General features: G+C 35.6%; 1 protein-coding gene across 2 annotated transcripts in view; it reads left to right on the top strand.

Annotated features, from left to right (window-relative positions):
* Positions 1-17,317, top strand: part of ARID2 (AT-rich interaction domain 2) — a 223,102-nt gene that overhangs the window by 53,902 nt on the left and 151,883 nt on the right. The gene's annotated exons all lie outside the window — the stretch shown is intronic.

A 17,317-nucleotide genomic window follows, 5' to 3' on the forward strand; every position in this document is an offset into this window, starting at 1 on the left:
CCAAAAATGTCTCTTCATTGCCAAGTTTACCCTAGAGGGCAAAATCAGTCCTGGTTAAGGAACCACTGCTTTAGAGAAATGGTAAGTATTGCTGCAAAGAACCTGTTCTGTTGCATTTGATCAGCCATGAAGACCCATCTTCACATTGTAAGAGAATGAAAACCTAGTAAAAGAAATTAATCAGCCAGGATAAGGCCATTACAGATTTGATTATATATTTCATTAAAAAATTTGTACACATGTATACACATATACACTATGTATACATACATATCATCTGTGAGTAATTATACACTTACTAGATCAATCCTGGAGTTAGACACAGTATGCTAATTTCAAAGTATCATATAAGATATAATAATTTTATTAAGATAATAGTAAAAATATTTTGTTCCATATTTTTATATTTAGTCCTTAATCTTAAATTTTCCAAATTATTTTCAGTATTTTACATGTTAACCTTCTGTACATTTTTAACATACTGAAACATTTTTTAAAAGAAATGTCTTCTTGATTGTAACTGGCACTACTTTTTTTTGTTTTGTTTTTTTAGATGGCGCTTCACTCAGTGTGTCACCCAGGCTGGAGTGCAGTGGCGCAATCTTGGCTCACTGCAACCCCTGTCTCCTGGGCTCAAGTGATTCTCATGCCTTAGCCTCCCGAGTAGCTGGGATTATAGGTGTGCACTACCATGCCTGGCTAATTTTTGTATTTTTCGTAGAGATGGGGTTTCACCATGTTGGCCAGGCTGGTCCTGAGCTCCAGGCCTCTGCTCAGCTCGGCCTCCCAAAGTGCTGGGACTACAGGCGTGAGCCACTGCGCCCGCCCAACTTAGTTGTTGATATATAGGAAAGGCATCTTACCAGTGCTTGTGGTTTATCAGAATATAAGAAAAATACTTACAAGTGTATAAGAAAGGCACATCAAATTTTATCAATTGAGTACTCAGTACTTGCTTTTTATAACTAAACCCTTAAAATATGTTGATTATGTTTTGGAATAAAGGTCAGATTATCAGTGATCATTACCTGCTAGCCTTCCGGTAAGTACCAAGTCTTGCAAGAGTAATGGATGTATTTTCACCAAGATAAGGAATCTCCACTTTATCTGTTATAATTTTTCTTGGAAGTACTTTACTTGGATTGGTTTGAAGGGCTTCACCATAACTCTGCTTTTCAGGCTTTTAAAAATGAAGATGGTTGCTGCTGACTGAATTTCTCAGGGCAGTATTTCACCAACTGCCTGTAAGATATGGATAGGTTTGTGGGTGGGAGTTTCAGGAAGGATATGTGAATCTGACAAAAGCTGCTTATTGTATCCTATAGATTCACAATGCACATTAACATACTTTAAGTGCTCTTAGCTTAAAGGAACCTGTTTAAACCCATATTTCTCAGAGTTAATTGATATGGAATCCTTTTATGGTACAGTATCTATTAAGATTTTGAAGAACAAATATTTTGTGGGCCAGTTCGGGAAGAACAATTCTAGTACAAGATAAAACTTGCTGTTTCCTCAGTAACTGTTAAATGACCAGTAAAGGGGAGGTGTAAAAAGTATTAATATAAAAGTTACAGAGAATTAAGGGGAAAATTTGAGGATGAAGGAGGGACACTAGTAAGTTTTTTTTTTTTTTTAAAGAGAGAGTAGATTTAAAAAGATGACATGTGAGAAGGGCTATAAATTGAAATTGTGGAATTGGATTTGGCATATGCTACAAAATTTTATAAAAATAGAATATTCACTAGCAAATGTAGTCTAGAAACAAAGTAGAAAACACAAATGTACAACATTAAGTATCAGAAGAACACATAGCTATAAATATGGAGGAGATTAAAAAAATGAGAAACCTGTAAAGTAAAACTAATACTAATAAATTTAAATATCTGAATCAGGCTGGGTATGGTGGCTCATGCCTGTAATCCCAGCACATTGGGAGGCCGAGGTGGGCGGACCACCTGAGGTGAGGAGTTAAAAACCAGCCTGGTCAACATGGTGAAACCTCGTCTCTACTAAAAATACAAAAATTAGCTGGGCGTGATGGCGGATGCCTGCAATCCCAGCTACTCAGGAGGCTGAGGCAGGAGAATTGCTTGAACCTGGGAAGTGGAGGTTGCAGTGAGCTGAGATCATGCCATTACACTCCAGCCTTGGCGACAGAGCGAGACTGTCTCAAAAACAAAAATTTGAATCAAAATTTACTCTCTTTAATGTGTTGATGTCATATATACTAACAAGTGGCAGAACTAGGACTTGAACTAAAGTCCTTTTTGTCAACAGTGTCTGCAGGCTCACCTGTTGGGCTCTATTATTTCCCTAATGAAGAGATAGTAAACCTCAGGGAAAAAAACTTAAGCATTGGAAAATGGGCTGGGTGCAGTGGTTCGTGCCTGTAATCCTAGCACTTTGGGAGGCTGAGGCGGGTGGATCACTTGAGCTCAGGTGTTGGAGACCAGCCTGAGCAGCATGGCGAAGCCCTGTCTTTACTAAAAATGCAAATAAATAAATAAATAAACAAATAAACAAACAAATAAATAAAAATTAGCCAGGGGTAGTGTCGCGCACCTGTAATCCCAACTACTGAACTACTGGGGAGGCGGAGGCACGAGAATTGCTTGAACCTGGGAGGCAGAGGTTGCAGTAAGCCAAGATCACGCCACTTTACTCTAGCCTGGATGACAGACCAAGACTCTGTCTCCAAAAAAAAAAAGTGAAAAATGATTCTCATGATTGAAAAAAACATCCAAAGCTTAGAAAAGGATGGAAAGTAGTCTGATTAATTTTGTAATAAAATCTGACCAAGATTATGTCAAAGTTTAATCTAGACCAGCTTTAATTATGACTATCAATAACTAAATATGAAATTAGCTAATTCAGCAGCACTACAATGAAGAATATATCGTAACATGTAGGAGGTTATGTTAGGATTATTGAAAATCAGGTGTGAAAAAATTTATAGTCATCTCAGTAAATGAGGAAAATAAATTGGTAGAGTATTTAATCAGAAAACAAACATTATGCTCAATGGTGAAATGTTAGAGCAGTGGTCCCCAATCTTTTTGGCACCAAGACAGTTTTTCCACAGACTGTGGCAGGGGGATGGTTTCAGGATGATTTAAACACATTACATCACTGGATTCTTATATGGAGCATGCAACCTAAATCTCTTGCATGTACAGTTCACAGTAGAGTTCACACTCCTTTGAGAATCTGACGCCACTGCTGATCTGACAGGAGATGGAGCACAGTTTCGCTGGCTTGCCACTCACCTCCTGCTGTGCAGCCTGGTTCCTAACAGGTCAGTCAGTACCAGTCTGTGACCTGAGAGTTGGGGACCCCTGTGTTACAGTCCTTCCCACTGCAGTTGGAGAGATGATATGATATTCTGCTTTATCTTTTTAAAAGAACATTGCTTTGGAAGACAGTGCATAAGGAAAAAATGTATAAATACTGGAAAGGTTCTATGGTTTGATTTGTCTCCACCAAAACTCATAATAATAGTTTAATCTCCAGTGGGGCAGTGTTGGGAGTTGGGGTTTAGTGGGAAGCATTTGGGTCACAGAGGGTGATTAATAGACTAATGACTTCCCTTGGGGGTTGAGTGAGTTCTGCTCTGGGAATGGATTAGTTCCCAGGAAAGTGGGTTGTTATAAAAGTCAGGACACCCCTCTGATTTTGCCTCTTCACGTCTCTGCTTCTCCCTTTTGACCTTCCACCATGTTTTGGGCTAGCACAAAATCCTGCACCAGAAGCTAAACAGATGCTGGTGTCATGCCCCTGAATTTCCCATCCTGCAGAACCATTGGCTAAATAAACTTTTTTCATTATAAATTACCTGATCTCAGGTGTTCTGTTTTAGCAACATTAAGCAAAGACAAAAGAAGAGAAAATTATCACTACTTTTACGTTAAATAGGAAAGCAAAGAAACAATGGGAAAACTATTGGACCTAATGAGAGACTTCTATAAAGTGGACAGAATCCAAAAATATAAATATGCAGAAAAGTTTTTATTTAATTTTGTTTAGAGTCAGGGCCTCACTGTGTTGGCTGTGCTGCAGCGCAGTGGCAAGATTATAGCTCACGGTAGCCTCAAACTCCTGAGCTCAATCAATCCTCCCACCTCAGCCTCCTGAGTAGCTGAGACTACAGGCGTGTACTGCTGTATCTGGCTAATTTTTAAATTTTTATTTATTTATTTATTTATTTATTGTAGAGATGAGGGTCTTGCTCTGTGGCCCAGGCTGGTCTCGAACACCTGGCCTCAAGTGATCCTCCTGCCTCAGCCTCCTGAGTCGCTGGAATTATAGACACAAGTCACAATAGCCAGCCAAATATGCAAAACTTAGTACTACTATTTTAAAATATGATACCAGCAATTCCAATTAAAATTAATAGAAAAAATATCCAACTTATAATAATATCTAAGAATAAACACTGAGAAACATGTAAGACCTATATAAGAAAAACTTAAATGAAGTTGCGGGCGGTGGCTCATGCCTGTAATCCCAGCACTTTGGGAGGCCGAGGTGGGTGGATCACTTTAGGTCAGGAGTTCGAGACCAGCCTGGTCAACATGGTGAAACCCTGTCTCTACTGAAAATACAAAAGTTAGCTGGGTGTGGTGGTTGGCAACTATAATCCCAGCTACTCGGGAGGCTGAGGCAGGAGAATTGCTTGAACCCGGGAGGTGGAGGTTGCAGTGAGCCGAGGTGGCTCCACTCCACTCCAGCCTTGGCGACAGAGCAAGACTGTCTCAAAAAAAAAAAGAAGAAAAAAAACTTAAACAAAACTATGAAACAATGTAAGCTATCACTACATAAATGAAATATGTCTTAATTTTGATTGGGATGGCTTAATATTTTAAATGATGACGAATTTCCTTATATCGACTTGTAAGTTTAAGGTAATTTCAATGGAAATTTCTTAGTGCTTCTGAGTTACATTGCTATTTTCTAGTAGTTAGAAGAGTACCTTCTACATAGTTGACACTGTATGATTTGCTTTTTGAATTAATGAATGAAAATTTATTCCAAAGAAATGGCAGGAAAAATGTGCAAAGATGTATGTACATAGATATTTATGATAGTCTTGTTTGTGTTAGCAGAAACACTAGAAGCAGTCTAAAATGTCCATTAAAGGGTGACTTAGAATGCTGTGCTACTACTGCTGAAAAGTAGTGTGAGCTATAAGTACAACACAGTACATAACATGTATGTTAGCATATGAAATGAATATGTATGTGTGTGTAGGTATGGGTTTTGAGTATGACGGAGGAAGGATTAGAACAGTCATCCTCAAACTTCAGCTGCACTTGAGAAAACACAATTTAAACTAAAACAGAAAGCAACAAAAACAAACAAAAAGTGGGGCCTTAGTGTCCAGGCCCCACTCCCAGAAATTCTGATTTCATTGCCCAGAAATAAGGCCTAGGCATTGGAATTTTTTTTTTTTTTTTTTTTTTTTTTTTTTAAGTCTGTAGGTAATTCCAGTGTGCAGTTAGAGTTGAGACATTGGTCTAGAGATATTTGCACTAGGCTGGCAACAGTGAACAGTTCTCAGTGGTGCAAGGTAACAACCCACTGCTTCCCCAGCAACTGGTAAAGGACCAGTGGGGGAGAGATCTGAAAAGTAGTCATTTCATGAGGGCATTAGAAAAAAAATGCTAAGAGTAAGGTAAATTCTTACTACCTTTTAACCCATTTATCCCTAGTATTCCATTAGTGGAACGCTAAGCATGTGGGAGTTATTTATATCTTGCTGAAGGACACCGCCAAGGGCTGATTGCAGAAATTCAAAAAATTGCAACCTCTCTCATAAATGGGTTAATTTGCTAAAATTATTGAAGTGACTAAAATAAGGAAATGAAAAATTTATGTTGAAACTTCATATTTGGTTTTGTAAGTGTGCCAAACTTGGTCTTTGGTTTCCATATTTTTCAAGGCAGACTGGTCAATACATGGGATAAAATATTTCAGCTTCAAATAAGATCACCATATAAGTAAACTATGCTTTTTGCTTACTTTGTTGAGTCAGAGATTCCTTGTGTATCTGATTATGTGATTGTAAATTATTTGCACCTAGTGATCTTACATGTTAAGGCTACTGAATACTATGTAATAAGTTAAAAAGATTACTAAAAAAAAAATCTTCATGAATATATATAACTTATTATCTATACATTCTTTGAGGCATTAAAACCAGGGAAATGGGACAACTTAGTTATAACTTACAAAATGAAAAATAAATATTTGGAAATTGCCCAATATAACGTTTATAAATTGTAACACTGATTCTCTATAATTTTATTTAACAAATACATATTGGGTGCATCTGTGTACTAGACAATTAAGATGACTTTAAAATGTTATGGTCAGGCATAATGCCAGTACTTTGGGAGGCTGAAGCATGAGGATTGCTTGAGCCCAGGAAGTTGAGACCAGCCTGGACAACATAGCGAGATCACATCTCTACAAAACATTTAAAGAAACTAGTCAAGTGTGGTGGCCTGTGCCTGGGTACTAGCTACTGGGGAGGCTGAGGTGGGAGGATCGCTTGAGCCCTGGAGATCAAGGCTGCAGTGAGCTGTGGTTGTGCCAATGCATTCCAGCCTGGGCCACAGAGCAAGACACTGTCTCAAAAAAAAAAAAAGAGTTATATCCCCCCCCACCCCCCCGTTCATGTTTTACTTCTTCATTTATTCAGCAAATATATACTATGCTCATTTTGCCTAGCATTATAGATAAAATTTCTGAGTCCGTTTAGGTCAGGTTTTTGAATTCTAACTCTACCCCTTCCTTCCTAGCTTTTTGACCTTGGGCAAGTTACAAGTCTTTCTGTATCTCATTTGCCTCTCTGTAAAATGGGAATAATAATAGAACTGGTTATAGAGCCAGCACTATTATACATATAAATATGTGCACAGAATAGTGCCTAGCTAAGTAAAAATGACTGCCCATTAAATGTTAGAAACTAACATAAAACACAATACCTGTCCTCTAGAAGCTCTCCAGGAGTGTGATATATGAATAGTTCCAATGCAGTGTCATCAGTGCATTTGTTTACTTACTACTACATTTTGAATTATTATGCTTTGTGTCCACCAATCTTCATTTTCTTTTTTATAATCTAGATTAATTTCTACTGATAAATTTTAAAACCCAGTTGAAAATTGTGAGGTGCAGTGGCTCACGCCTATATAATCCTAGCACTTTGGGAAGCCAAGGTGGGTGGATCACTTGAGCTCAGGAGTTCGAGACCAGCCTGGGCAGTGTGGTGAAACCCCATCTCTACAAACATTACAAAAATTAGCTTGGTGTGGTCCCAGCTACTTTCAGGGGGCTGAGGCAGGAAGATCACTTGAGCCCAGGAGGTGGACGTTGCACTGAGCTGAGATCGTGCTACTGTACTCCAGCCTGGGCGACAGAGTGAGACCTTGTCTCAGAAAAAGAAAAAATTGTGGAATATTTAGGTTTTGATTAATTCTTTGTAAGATGAGTATCTTTTGTATTTTGTTTGATGGTTTTGTTTGTGATTGTGATATTCTTGACTAATTCTGAGCAAACCACATAGGAAGAAAATATTATTTATATTTAAACTCTTACCTTTCTATAGAGAGCCAGTTTACACACAAATATTACCTAATTCCAACAGTTGTTATTGTCCATAATGTTATTCATTTTTTCAGGTGGGGAAATTGTGGATTTAAGAGGTCGTGATTTGCCTAATACCATATAGCTCGTTAAGAAGCTAATACTTGGAGCCTATATCTTTCTGTTATAATAAATTATGAATAAACAGCTGAAATTTGTATTAGACATAAGAAAGGAGAACCTTGTTCTAACCAGAGAATGTTCTATCAGCCTTTCAGATGAAGAAGCCTCTCTTCTTCTTTTCTTGCCAGAGTAGAGGTGATAGAAAATAAGGTAAAGGCAGTAAAATATGGAGACAGGAGCACAGAGTGCCCTAAAGTTAAACAAGTTTGAATCCTAATTCTATCACTTAACTAGCTTTGGCCTCAGGTAAATTATTTAACTTCTTCAACCCTCAGTTTTCTACTTACTAAAAGGTTTTAGTAATACTTACCTCGTAGTGTTTAATAATTGGTAACTAGTATCATCATCGTCTTTCATTATGTTAAATGAGAGGATTCGGTTAGGATTGATGTTTTCCATAAGAAGCACAGAAATCTTTGCCTGTCTTCCTGTGATCAGGGAGAATGATTTTACCTGCTGATTTATGTGGTAGTGAAAGAGCAATGAACTATGATTTAGAAGGCCTAAGTACAATGCCCCTGGGTTAGTGGGAAAAAAAACCTTACACAAGTTATTACAGATTAAGTATCCCTAATCCGAAAAGCTCCAAAATTGGAAACTTTATGAATTCCAATGTGACACTTAAAGGAAATGCTCATTGGAGCATTTTGAATTTTCAGATTAGAGAAACTCAATAGGTAAGCTTAATGCAAACATTCCCAAAAAAATGCAAAAACACCCCCCCAAATCCAAAAGAAATTCAAACTCTGAAATAGTTTTGGTCCTCAGCATTTTGGATAAGGAATACTCAACCTGTAGTACTTAGGTCTTATATTTTATCACCTTTAAAATAGAAATACCCTAAAAAAAATCCAGTGAAATAATAGATTTACTAAGTAGGGCAGTGGTCCCCAACCTCTGGGCCATGGACCAGTAGTGGTTTGTGGGAAAATTGTCTTCCGTGAAACCAGTCCCTGCTGTCAGAAATGTTGGGGACTGCTGATGTAGGCTACAGAGAGGGTCATATTTCAAAAAAACCTTTATTTAATGCCCAATATTGAATAGCTCTGTGAAAGAATACTGTCAATCTCTAAGGGACTGAAAGTTACAATCCTTTATATGCTATTCTGTGATTCATATTTATAAATATAATTTTAACTGTACACATTTTTTCTCTGCAATATATAGCTTTTTTATTTCCAGTTTATCTATCAATGAAAAACAAAGGTAATATGTCCTTTAATCCTTTTCGTTGCTTTAAATAGAGGACAGATCTAGCCCAATGTTAAGAAACCTTAAGAAAACTACATAGAACAGAAGGGGTATGGATTTATCCTTATAAGTATGGGTGACTAGTCTTTAAGCCAAAATTTGAAATACACATTCTGACATAATATGACACTGTGATTTAATATTTGTAATCAGTATTGTCCTATAAAATATGAAAGCTATCACTGTAAATGTGGATGATATTAACAAGGATAGTACTTTTCATATCTTTTATTCTGTGGAACATGTACAAGTTTAGAGAGAGTAGTTGTGTAAGGAAAGGACCTCTTTTGAAAGGGAGAAATGAGTATCATTATGGAAAATAGTATGGAGGTTCCTCAAAAAATTGAAAATAGAACTACTGTATGATCCAGTGTAGGATATATGTCCAAAAGGAAAGAAATCAGTATGTTGGAGAGGTATCTGCATTTCCATGCTCATTGCAGCATTATTCACAATAGCCAGGATATGGAATTAACAACCTAAGTGTCCATTGGCAGATGAGTGCATGGAGAAAATGTGGTGTGTATACACAGTGTAATATTATTCAGCCATAAAAAGAACAAAATCCTGTCATTTGCAACAGCATGGTTGATCCTGGAGGACGTTAAGTGAAATGAGTCAGGCACAGAAACACAAATACTGCATGAGCTCAATTACATGTGGAACCTAAAAAGGTCACACTGATAAAACAAAATAGAATGGTGATTTTCAGAGGCTGGAAGATGTGGAGATGGGGGAGATGTTGGTCAAAGGTTACAAAATTTTAGTTAGTAGAAATAAGTTCCAGAGATCTGTTTCATATCATGCTGACTATAGTTAACTATGTATTGTATACTTGAAAATAACTAAGAGTATAGATTTTAAGTGCTTTCACCACAAAAAGTGATAAGTATGTGAGTATTGCAAATGTTAATCAGTTCATTTTAGCCATTCCACAATGTATACCTATTTCTTTTCTTTCTTTTTTTCTTTTTTTTTTTTTTTTAAGACAGGGTCTCCCTCTGTCACTCAGGCTGGAGCACAGTGGCACAATCACAGCTCACTATAGCCTCGACCTCCCAGACTCAAGTCATCCTCCTGCCTCAGCCTCCTGTGTAGTGGGGACTGCAAGCATGCACCAATATGTCTGGGATAATTTTTGTTTATTATTATTATTATTTTCTTTTTGGTAGAGATGGGGTTTCGCTGTGTTGCCCAGGCTGATCTCAAACTCCTGGGCTTAAGTGATCCTCCCGCCTTCGCCTCCCAAAGTGCTGGGATTATAGGCATGAGCCCCTGTACCTGGACAGACGTGTACATACACATATTTCAAAAAATGTTATATACTACAAATGTATATAATATTTGTCGATTAAAAAATAGAAAATATATCACTGCTATAATGCCTTTACTAATCTTATTTTTAAAATATTTAACTACCTAAACCTTTTCTTTAAACCGTAAACTTTTTAAATGAATAGACATAAAACTAGGCTGTTAGTATATATTATCCTAATTAAGCTTCAGAACAATTATATTAAGATAGGGATCCTTATCCTCATTTTACCTGTGTGTCAAAGTCACTTTGAATGGACAAAGCTAGAATTTAAGCAAGATTTAACTGATTCAAAGGTCTTCTCTTGCTTTCCTACCCTGCTTATTAGAATATATTTTCACTCCTTTTGCTTTTCTAATCTGGCAAGCGTTCATAGGGCACATTAAGCATTCATTCATTCGTTTCTATTTGAATTGACAGATAGGATTTTATGTTTTTGTCGTTTACAACATACTGTTTTGAAGTATATGTTCACTGTGGAATGGTTAAACCCAGCTAATTAACAAATGCATTACCTCACATAGTTATCATTTTTATAATATTCAACATTTAAAAATAGAACTTTAGAGACACTATTTGTCTTTGATTCTATGTTACTTTGTATTATAGCGAACATGAGCATTACTATTAATGCTATTAATTGATAAATTGATGCTATTTTTATTAATATTAGCAGCTACTAGTTATTACATGCATAGCAACTCATGCCTACCTCAGTACACAGTCTTCTTTACAACAAATCGATTAGGTAGATATTATATCTGTTTTACAATGAGGATTAGATAAATTATCAAACCTCAAGATCATGTATCTGATAAATGGCAGCATTGGGATTTAGTTCTAAGTTTGATTTCATTATCCATATTTACACTCTTTAAGCATATTCTATGACCCTAATGTATCTTTATTTTATAAAGAAATTGTTAATGATTATTTTTTACATTCATACTTATTTACAAGTATCAGTGAAATGATCTATACTTTGATTAGGAAGTAGACTACAATTTGATTAAGAAGTATTACAGCTCCCTATCCCCTACCCAGGATATGAGAGTTTATAATACTCCCATAGTGAAAAATTTTAAGGAAATTTCTTTTGTATTCCCCAAACTGAAGGTATCTACCACCCTTTTTCTTTCCCAGCAGTGAGAGATGGAATTCTGAATTCTGAAAAAAGTAAATATTACTTAAAGCATTTCAAACTCTGTTCAAGAACTTTGGAAAATAAATTTAAACTTAAACATAATCTTTTATGAGAGTGTGAATAGATGCTCACCTGTCCAAAAGCAGTTTCCTTTTAAGATAATGTATATTAAGTAAATATACTGAACTGTTCTAACCTAGTGTATCAAAAGGACTTTTTCATCCTACAAAGTAATGCACGTCAAAATGTAATCTGTTCATTTGCTCTTAATTGATTCTTCTGACCTGATGTTCAGACAAGCCTGATAATCTATTATATTATTAACTCATCTGACAAGCATTTAATAAGGGCTTTTTATAAAGGTCAAAATAGTGAATAAGTTTATGAGTTCTTTAAATAGGCAGTGTGGATTCAAATCCTGGTTGTTAAACTCACTACCTTAAGCTTCAGTTTCCTTATCTGTAGAATAATGACAACCTGTGATGCCCAGCAGAACATTTCTTCCTTCTTACTCAGATGCCCCTTGGGAGTAGTTGTGTAAGGTTAATTCTTTGTTTGCCTGGTAGAAGACTGTGGTGCATTTTGGATTATATTTTGTCTGTGAGATCTTAGGTTGGTTCTTCAGATGTTAGCCTTCTGCTGGGGCAATATTACTTTTTCTGTGTTTATTTGTTGTTGTTGACTTCTAATGTAATTGCATTGTTGTCAAAAGATGTGGTCTGTGTGATTGTAGTTCTTTGGTATTTATTGAGACTTTCATTATGGTCTAGTTTTGGTTAGTTTTATAAATATTCTTCATATGCTTGAGGATAATGTGTATTCTCTAAATGTATATTAAATTAGCCTTTATAACCATTCTAGTCTTCTGTAGCTTTATTAATTAATTTTTTTGGTCTGCCTGAATTACCAATACATAAAAGAAATGTGTTAATCTCCCACCACAATAGATTTACCAATTCCTCTTTGTTATTCCAGTAACTCTTGCTTCAGTATTTTGCAGCTATTTTACTAGTGCTTACAAGTTTTTCAGAAGTATCATGTATTTCTGGATATTGAACCTTTTATCATTATAATGTGATCCTTCTTAAACCAAGTAATATATTTTTTAAAGCTATTTTGAAGGCTGGGTGTAGTGGCTTATGTCTGTAATCCTAGCACTTTTGGATGCCGAGGTGGGAGGGTTGCTTGAGGCCAGAAGTTGGAAAACAGCCTGGGCAACATAGCAAGCTCCTCTATTAACAAAAAAACCAAACCAAAACAAAACAATTTTGTCTCTTATTAATAGAGCAACTCCCAATTTATGTGATTCAAATGGAAATGATATAACCTTTTCCATTCCTTTAACTGGAACCTTTCTCTATACTTATAAATTAGATGTCCTATAAATAGTGTATTTTTTTCATTTTTAAATTATTCAGTTCTATTATCTATGAACTCTAAAGTTTATTAGTACTTTTATTTTTTACAAATAGTGATATATTTGGACTTGCTTTTACTACCTTTAAATGTTTGTTTGTATTTCTTTATATGATGCTTAAAAATACCTGTTTTAGTTTTTTATAGAATCAAAGAATTGTTTCTGTCTCTTTTATGCCTTATGGTTCTGTAACTTTAATTGTTTATGTTTATATTTGTATGATATAGATTCAATGTGTTGTGTTCTTCCAGTTTAAAAAAAAACTGTTGGAATTTGTATTTGAACTAAATTTAGCAAAAACTGACACCTTTATAATATTAAGCCTTCTAACTCATGAAAATTTTAAATTGTTTATTTGGTTCTCTCAGTACTGTTTTATGATTTTCTTTTTAAGGGTCCTGTACATTGTTCTTTGATTTATTCCTAGATACTTAATTGTATGCTCTTATTTTATGTTTGCTGTTATATGTAGAAATATAACATTGTATCCAGCAATCTTGCTGAACTCCTTTATTAATGGTAATAAATTAGTAAATATGTCTTTAAATTCTTTTGAATTTCTTATTGCGGAATGCTATTGTTCACAAATGTCAATTTTATTTCTTTCATAAAAACTTTATCTTGGCTAGCATTTCTAGGACACTGTTCAACAGAAGTTGTGGTGGCAGGCATCTTTGTGGTGTTTCGTGTTCTAAAAAAACTTCCATCATTTAGATATGATTTTTTGTTTTTTTAAATAATTTCCTTTATCAAATAAGGAAATTCTGTTCCTACTCTGAGAAGAGGTTTTTCTTTGTTTTCTTTTTTATCTATTTATTCGTCAGTGGACGCTTGGGCTACTTCTTCCTTTTGGCTATTGTGAATAAAGGTGTTATGAACATGACTGTACAAATAATCTTTTGAGTCCTTGTTTTTCATTTATTTAAAGGTATTTACTCACACGTGAAATTGGTGGATTGTATGGTAATTCCATTATTAATTTTTTGAGGAACTGCCATGCTGTTTACCATAGTGGCTACACCATTTTATATTTCCACCAGCAGTGCACAAGGGTTCCACTTTCTTCACTTTCTTGCCAGCACATTTTCTGTGTGTGTGTGTGTGTGTGTGTGTGTGTGTGTGTGTGTGTTTTTTTGGTAGCAGTCGTAATGGTGTGAAGTAGTAGCTGTGTTTTCTTTTAATTGAAAATAGATACTGAATTTTATCAAATTCTTTTAATGCATCTATTATAATGTGATTTATCTTCCATATTTTTTAATGTGGCAAATTACATTTTTAAAATGTTAAGACAACCTTAAATCCTGGTATACACTCAACTTTTTCATAAAGTTTTATCCCTAATATATCTTCTTGTATTTGATTTGGTAATATTTTGTTTACAGTCTTATAACTGTCTGTCTGTTAATATGTGTGATTTGGCCTTTTCTTTTTCTGAAATGTCCTTGTTAGGTTTTAATATCAGGGTTCTGATGAACTCTTCTCCTTATTTTTGGAAAAGTATATGTAAGATTGTTGATTGATTGATTGATTGATTGAGAAAGGGTCTCATTCTGTCATCCAGGCTGGAGTGCAGTGGCCCAATCATGGCTCACTGCAGTCTGGACCTCCCTGGGCTCAGGTGATCCTCCCACCTCAGCCTTCCAAGTAGATGAGACTCACAGGTGTGCATCACTGCGCCTGGCCCAGGTTGTAATTTATTTCTCAACTATCTGCTATAATTCCCACCAGCAAGGAAGTCATCTATGATCTAGTTTTATTTGTGGAACAGTTTGTATTACAGATTGAATTTCTTCAGTAATTATAGCACTAGTCAAATATTATAGTGGCAGCAGAAACTAGAATTACTGTCCCCTCTTTCACTCTTAACATTGGTAATTAGTGCACTTTCCTTTCCACCCCCATCAGTCTCACCAGAAAGTAATCAATTTTATTCGTGTTTTCTGATAAACTACTTTGACTGTGTTGATTCTCTGTATTATATTAATTTTCTATTTCGTTGATTTCTGCATTTGCCTTTTATTCCCTTCTACTTTAAAACCCATTTGACAAGATGGATGCTCATAATTAATTTTCATTCTTGCTTTTTAATATTTTTGTTTTTGGGACTGTACATTTCTGTCTTAAGTACTGCTTTTAGCTTGTTCCCACAAGTTTTGCATGTTCTAGTTTATTATGATTAAGTTAAAATGTTTTTCTACTTTCTACAATATTAGGATTCTTTGTCCTTTGGGTTATTTCAAAATATACTTCTTAATTTCCAAACATGGGAGGATTTCCTAGCATTTCTGTCATTGTTACCTAATTTGTATTGTGATCAGAGAACATAGTATGTATGATCCCGATTGTTTGAAATTTATGACTTAATATATGGTAAATTTTTAAATATATTCTATCCATGCTTAAGTATATGGTGCGTTGTAACGCAGAGTTCAGTGTTTTGTATACAGTATGTCCATTAGTTCAAGTTTGTTAATAATACGGATAAAGCTGTATCCTTGGCCCGGCACGGTGGCTCAAGCCTGTAATCCCAGCACTTTGGGAGGCCGAGGCGAGTGGATCACGAGGTCAGGAGATCGAGATCATCCTGGCTAACATGGTGAAACCCCGTCTCTACTAAAAATACAAAAAACTAGCTGGGCGTGGTGGCGGGCGCCTGTAGTCCCAGCTATTCGGAGGCTGAGGCGGGAGAATGGTGTGAACCCGGGAGGTGGAGCTTGCAGTGAGCCGAGATCGTGCCACTGCACTCCAGCCTGGGTGACACAGCGAGACTCCGTCTAAAAAAAAAAAAAAAAAAAAAGCCGTATCCTTACTGGGTTGGTTTGTTTCTTCAATTATTAAGAGAGAGAGGTTTTAAAAATGAAACTATGACAATTATTAATTATGGACTTGTCTTTTTTTTAGTTGTGTCAATTTTGCATTCTATATTTTGGGGCTCTTACTGGGCCAAAGGTGAAATGATGTCTTCCTGGTCAATTGAGTGTTTTTTAAAATTAGTTAAATATAGTATTATAAAATTTGCTTTATCTTTAATAGAGGTTTTTATGTTAAAGTGTGTTATCTAATATTAATATAGCTATATCAGCTAATTTGGTTAATTACATTTTAAAATTTCAACCTTCTGGATAAAAAGCATATACTTGAATTTTTAAAGTGTAATTGGAGGATCTTTTTTTAAAAAATTGTTTAGTCTGTTTATATTTAATATGGCTTGTGATGTATTTGGGTTTCAGTCTTATTTTGGGCCGGGAGCAGTGGCTCACGCCTGTAATCCCAACACTTTGGGAGGCTGAGGCAGTTGGATCACCTGAGGTCAGGAGTTCGAGACCAGCCTGGCCAACATGGTTGAAACCCCATCTCTACTAAAAATTCAAAAATTAGCTGGGTATGGTGGTAGGCGCCTGTAATCCCAGTTACTTGGGAGGCTGAGGCCAGAGAATCGCTTGAACCCCGGAAGCAGAGGTTGCAGGGAGCCAAGACCGCACCATTGCACTCAAGCCTGGGCAACAAGAGTGAACCTCTATCTCAAAAAAAAAAAATCTTATTTTGTATTTTTATCTCTCTGTTTTTTAATAATTTTTTTCTCTTTTTTATCTTGTTTGAATTAACTGAGGAATTTTTTCATCTTTATTCTTTTTTATTAATTTATTATTTACACTCACCCTTGACTTACCAATGTCTAACACTTGATAGTTTTATCCCTTTCCCATAAATCGAAAGACCTAATTGAAAGACCTTAGAGTACTTTATACATGTAACTGCCTTTATATAACTATGTGTGTGTGTGTGCGCGTGTGTGTATATATATTATATATATATGTCATAGCATTGTGTATTTCTATTGTCTATATTTAAATCCCAGAGGACAATATATATACATATGTATCAGCAAGATATGCTACATATATATATATATTTTCATGACTTTTTATTACATCTCCATAACTCCATTTAGAAACTTAATCTTTTAGGGCAAGTCTGCTGGTTTTTAAAAAAAGGTCATCTCTGTTTTTTAGGAAATATTTTTATTTTTTCTATTCTTGCATTTTTGAAGCAAATGTCTTGTTTTTCCTCTGACTACCTATAATAATTGTTTTCGTCTTTGGTTTTTGATACTCCTATGTTATAAGCAGTTACGAATTTTTAAAAATTTGCCTGGGGTTTTAATCTGTGTTTGATAATTTCAGCATCTGGAGCACTTTTGAGTGTGTTTTTACAGAAGTCCCCTTTATCCGTGGAGGGTGTGTTCCAAGACCTCCAGTAGACACCTGAAACTGCAGGTAGTATAGAACCCAGTTGCCGTCAATCAGAACACGTTTCTATTCATCTTCCACCCATACAGTTAATGCCTTTTCCATCGTAACTAAGCACTTACCACACACTGTGGCCATAATGTTTGCAGTTTGAGGTGCAACGGCAA

The sequence above is a fragment of the Papio anubis genome, chromosome 9 (assembly GCF_008728515.1).
Source record: "Papio anubis isolate 15944 chromosome 9, Panubis1.0, whole genome shotgun sequence".
NCBI lineage: Eukaryota > Metazoa > Chordata > Mammalia > Primates > Cercopithecidae > Papio > Papio anubis.